Source organism: Panthera pardus, unplaced genomic scaffold, assembly GCF_024362965.1.
Source record: "Panthera pardus isolate Hobbes unplaced genomic scaffold, ASM2436296v1 HiC_scaffold_21, whole genome shotgun sequence".
Taxonomy (NCBI): Eukaryota; Metazoa; Chordata; class Mammalia; order Carnivora; family Felidae; genus Panthera; species Panthera pardus.
In genome coordinates this window covers 48,643,986-48,649,863 of record NW_026526777.1, presented here as the reverse complement: position 1 = coordinate 48,649,863, position 5,878 = coordinate 48,643,986, and the positions used below count along the sequence as shown (strand labels likewise).

Below are 5,878 nucleotides of genomic sequence, written 5' to 3'. Positions count from 1 at the left end.
TCTCGAATGCTAGGTTTAAAATTCCATCGGCCTGCACGTATTTCTCCCTCGATGCACTGTAGATACTTCCAAAACCCTTCCAAAATATAATTGTGACCAGTTATTTCTTCCCGAGACATTTGAAATTGAAGGCCACTCTTTGAGGACCATTTAGGTAACAAAAGGCTAGCGTCAGCTAAGATGTGGAATCCACTCAGGGTAAAGAAAAATTTAAGTGTTCGCATTTCTTATAAAGTTAAAAACAAATGTTTCCAACGGCTGAATAACCTCTAACAGCAAGACGCGAACGCAGTTTGTTCCCACAATCTGTGAATTCAGGACTTGTGTCTTCTCTTCTGCTGAAGCCAGGAACAGATATTCCAGTATTTCATCATCACTTAGTGAATTTTTGCCTCGGTTCCCCAAGACAAAGCTAGCTGTGTGCGGGTGGGCTTTGACAACTGTGGGTACCTGCTATCTGTTGATCTGGTTCTCTATTGCTTTTCACATGACAGTGGTGAAAATTCTGAATTATTATATCCTGACTATGCATTCAAATCCTCAGAAACCTGCTCAGTTTATGTCAAGAGTTAGAGTTCATTGTAAGGCTACGTACAGTGCAGCATGAGGAAAACAGGGACAGTGCCGCCGAGGGGAACTTCAGAACACAGCGACAGTTCTGGTCATAATGGCTCTCACATGCTGACAGCTGACATGGGCCAGACAGCGCTGAGCGCTGCCTGTCCCCACTTATTTAGTCTTCCCAATAGTTTATAAGAAGCACCATCCTAGGGGCACCAGGGTGGCTCAGTCCGTTGAGCATCTGACTTCAGCTCAGGTCATGATCTCGAGGTTTGTGAGTTCGAGCCCCACATGGGGATCTCTGCTGTCGGCACAGAACCCACTTCAGATCCTCTGTCCCAATCTCTCTCTGCCCCTCCCCTGCTCATGCTCTCTCTCTCTCTCTCTCTGAAAAATAAATATTAAAAAAAAAAAAAAGTGCTGTCCTTGTCCCTGCCTTACATGTGGGAAACAGAGGTACAGAGCAGTAAAGGAGCGCTTTCAGCCTCCCTGGCTCAGAGTCCATGTTCTTCCCTGAGGCGCGAGGCACAGTTGTGCCTGGAGACAGACCCTGTGGAGCTTCTCTGTGGCGGTTGCTCAGTGACTCCGTGGTTGGCGTCTCCTTCTCTTGCTGCTCTTGCTGCTGCCAGCTGACTCCGTGTCCCCTCCCTCAGGATTTTCATTCATCCTCTCGGCATGTGTACTCCGGGAGCAGTTCCACTGGTGGTGGTGGGCAGGGTATATTTGCCAAGTGCCGGGACAGCATTGTTAGCCCTTGGTGGGGTGTGTGAAAGCTGTGGCGTCCTTGGAGCGGATAGAAATGCAGAGACGTCACCACGGTATGACAAAGCAGCAGAGAAAACGGCAAGCCAGGGGACAGAAAAGTAGTGAAATCAAATACTTTCCTATAGCCCTGAGTTCGGAAGGCACGAGGGCCGTTCCCTGGGGGCTCCAGGAACCAACTGGGGAGAAACCTGAAGGGGCTGAAAATATTGTGGGCAGGAGAGAGTGGGAGAACCAGAGATATGTTGCTTTTTTAAATGTTTATGTATTTTTGAGACAGAGAGAGACGGAGCATGAGCAGGGGAGGGGCAGACAGAGAGGGAGACACAGAATCCGAAACAGGCTCCAGGCTCTGAGCGGTCAGCACAGAGCCCGATGTGGGGCTCGAACTCACAGACCGCGAGATCATGACCTGAGCCGAAGTCGGACTCCCAACCGACTGAGCCACCCAGGTGCCCCGAGATATGTTTTTTTTTTGTTTGTTTGTTTGTTTGTTTTTTACTTTATATATACGGGGCAACTTTAGAAACAGCCATTTATTATTTGGATTAAATGTATGATTTGTTCTGTGATACAGAAAAAATATGGAACGCTTCACGAATTTGCGTGTCATCCTTGCGCAGGGGCCATGCTAATCTCTGTATCGTTCCAATTTTACTATATGTGCTGCCGAAGCGAGCACGAGATATGTTGCTTTTGACTATTATCTTATTCTCTTTTTCCTCTCCAGGCTGGTATAGGCTGGGGAAACATGGATTATGTGTTTGCAGCTCTTGCAAAATACAGCCTGATAGCCTGTTCCTTTCCTAATGTCGATGTTCACAGTGTGTTGATTTGATTTAAGCAAATTGCCCTTTCCTTTTCACATCAAGACCAAGGCTCAAAATGGCACCACCTCCTCCGCAAAGCACTCTCCTCTCACCCTGCAGATCCACCGCGACCCTACTGTGTGTCAGGCACTGTCCTAGGTGCTGAGGACATGGCAATTAATGAAAGGCACAAGACCCTGCCGGGTTAAAACATACCCCGCAAGTGCCAAGGGGCGTTGGGGAGCATCTAGTCCACTCCGCACCCACTCTGACCACCCCTCAGCAGGCCTCTGCTTCCCATTTCCAACAATGCCCGTTCTACCAGCGATGAGCTCTATCGCTCAGAAAGCTCTTACCTACTGGCGTAACAATCTGTTTTCTGGCTACATGTATCTATTGGCCTGAGTTTCATTCTCCGGAGCTAGGCAAAATAAATTCCCTTTTATTGGATAGCCCTTCAAATCCGGGTCTACAAACTCTCATTGTCACACTTGCTCTCTTCTCATCTCTCTGCCATCCTCCCCTTTTCTCACCAAGCGGGGGCAGACCCCCTTCCCTGGCTGTCCCCCTACCTTGCCTTACGGTCTCTCCGCCTCAGAGCCCGCCACATTTGGACTTCTTCAACTCACGCTTTATTTGTTCTTCGTGCTTAGGCCTTCCTTCTTTTCCCACGGCCTATCCTTAGCACCCGACTCTAAGTCTATACTGTTTCAAACTCTGCATTTGTTTACTGTGCTAGTTTATTGCCATCCTGGGCAAATTGGGATTGGACAGACGGTGGTGAGTAGTGGTAGCAAGGTGGGGGCAAGTCAGCCCTTTCTTTTGGGTTTTGTTCTGTCTTTGGCTGGGTCTACTATCTCTTTACATTTAAATTATTACCATGCAGGATTATTGAAGAAACTAGGTCAGGGAGTTCATATACGGTTATTATTTTGATCACTAAAATAACATTGAATAAAACATGTCTACCAACAAGCCTCTATACGGACGAGAAAGAAGCAGATTGTGTAAATGAATGAATGGATGGGATGTTTTCTTGCATAATTCTTAGTTTGTTTTTTCTTGTTGTTGTTGTTGGTTTTTTTTTAGTGTTTTAGTTTTTTCCTACTCATGCCAGATAGGTAAGTAACACGGATGGTTTTTCAAATCAAAATAACTAAGTTTCGGTCATTACAATTGCTAGTTTACTTACATTAAATAAATATATAATCCCACCACACTGCACAGCATAATTAGCAAGTATTTATGCTGTTCAATCCATGACCCAGTTTCCTGAAGACATCTGTTTTCTAAAAGGATCTTTCTCAAAATTCAGATGAAAAGACGCTACTCAAGTAGGATTGCCAGATAAAATACGGGGCACTCAGCTAAATTCGAATTTCAGATTCTATTTTTTAGTATAGGTCCGTCTCAGATATCACATAGGGTAGTCTTATACTAAAATGTTGTTAATTGTTTATTTGAAATTGAAATTTATTTTAGCATGCTGTATTTTTCTTTCTCCCTTTTCTCTTTTTTCCTCCTAAGTCTGACAACCCTACACCTGAGACATAAACCTTAGACGTTCATCCCAATGCCCATCTTCCACCAGTAACCTCCCTCTTCCCCATCCTCTTTCCCATTTTATTTTTCTTTCTTCCCTTTTAGATAAAGCACTCAGATTTCAGTTCTCCCAGGTATAATGGCCTCATTTCGATTCCACGTTGTTGTATTTTTCCCCCTTTGACAATATGTAACAGGTGTGTAGCCTTGTTGATTTCTACTGTGGGATTAAAAAAAAATACACATAGGATAAACTGTTGGAGAAATTGGCTTAAGCAGCTTCTCAGCTGATGACTAATAGTTTAACAGTTGCAAACAGGTGAAACCAGTCTCACTGTTCAAATGTTGCAAACTCCGGGGTCAATCTGGGTGGAGATCTGTGGCAGTAAAACATAATTCCTTGTCAACAGAAATGTGTTTGCTGAATGTTATCAGCAGGCATCTAAAGGCCTTGTGTATTTAACACGTTTTTTCTTTTCACCTGAGAACTGGATTCATTTCCTTTTTTTAAAATAACTCTAGACTCTATTTCCCTTCCACCCCATAAGCTCTTGAGACCATCAAGATGGTTGTCAGAGAACACTGCATGGATTGACTTCTCTGAGGGCTCCGGGCCATCCCATACCTCAAAAGCCTTTATCTTTACTCCGCGGGGAAGTTCAGAGCTGGGAAGTGTGGCATAACCACCACCTCTCAGCTAGCACGGAGGAGTCATTCGTGCTGTTGTCCTGCCCGTGGGGCTGATTCATTTGTTGTTGTGTATGGGTCTGAGCAGACAAATGTGTCAAATTACAAATAAAGGGGGAAAAGACATTTCATTCTATTTTTTAATTGAAGTACAGTTAACAGAATGTTACATTACTTACATTACATTACTTCTTGAGTCGACAGTTCTGTGTATTACTCAATGCTCACCATTATAAGCATAGTCCCTATCTTTCACCGTACAACACATTTTCATCTTTCAAAGTTATTACAATATTATTGATTATATTCCCAGGATTGCTGACTATGTTGTACTTTTCATCATCATGACTTATTTTATAACTGGAAGTTTGTCTCTATCTCTTATTCCCCTCTATCTATTCTGCCCTTCCTCCTGCCCACCTCCTCTCTAGCAACTACCAGTTCGTTCCCTGTATTTAAGAGTCTGGTTTTTGTTTTTGTTCATTTGTTTAGTTTTGTTAGATTCCACACATAAGTATTTCTACACATACAGTATTTGTCTTTCTCTGACTTGCTTCACTCAGCGTAATACCCTCTAGCTCCATCCATGTTGTCCCAAATGGCAAGATCTCATTCTTTTTTATGGCAGAGTAATATTCCATTCTACAAACATGACACATCTTTATCCATTCATCTATCGATGGGCTTCGGCTGCTTCCATAGCTTGGCTACTGTAAATAATGTTGCAGCAAATGTAAGGGTGCACATATCTTTTCAAATTACTGTTTTTGTTTTCTTTGTGTAAATGCCCAGTAGGAAAATTACTGGATTGTATGGTGTTTCTGTTTTTAATTTTTTTCAGGAACCTCCACACCATTTTCCACAGTGGTTGCACCCATTTACATTCCCACGAACAGTGCACCAGCGTTCTCTTTTTTTCCACATCTTTGCTAACACTTGTTATTTCTTGTCCTTTTGCTACTAGGCATTCTGACTAATGTGACATGATCTCTCATTGTGATTTTGATTTGCATTTCCCTGATGATGAGTGATGTTGAGCATCTTCTCATGTGTCTGTTGGCCATCTGGATGTCTTCTTTGGAAAAATGTCCATTCCGGTCCTCTGTCCATTTTTCAATTTTTTTTTTTTTTTTGGTGTTGAATTGTGTAAGTTCTTTATGAATTTTGGATATTAACCCCTTATTGAATAAATCATTTGCAAATATCTTCTCCCATTCAGTAGATTGCCTTGTCATTTTGTTGATGGTTTCCCTAGCTGTGCAAAAGCATTTTTTATTTTGGTGTAGTCCTAATAGCTTGCTTTTGCCTTTGTCTCCCTTGCCTAAGGAAACATATCCATAAATACGTTGCCAAAGGTGATGTCCAAGGGTTTCCTGCCTATGCTTTCTTTAAGGAGTTTTATGATTTCAGGTCTCACATGCACGTCTTTAATCCATTTTGAGTTTATTTTGTGTGTGGTGCAAGAAAGTGGTCTGGCTTCACCAGTTTCACTGTTTCGCGAGTGGCTGAAAGACATT

The 5,878-nt window shown here is 43.0% G+C and overlaps 1 non-coding gene across 1 annotated transcript; it reads right to left on the bottom strand.

Moving 5' to 3' along the window:
• Positions 1–1,901: 1,901 nt before the first annotated feature.
• Positions 1,902–2,005, bottom strand: LOC128778956 (U6 spliceosomal RNA). The gene has a single exon (XR_008424809.1). It is a non-coding gene; the product is annotated as a U6 spliceosomal RNA (small nuclear RNA).
• Positions 2,006–5,878: the final 3,873 nt, after the last annotated feature.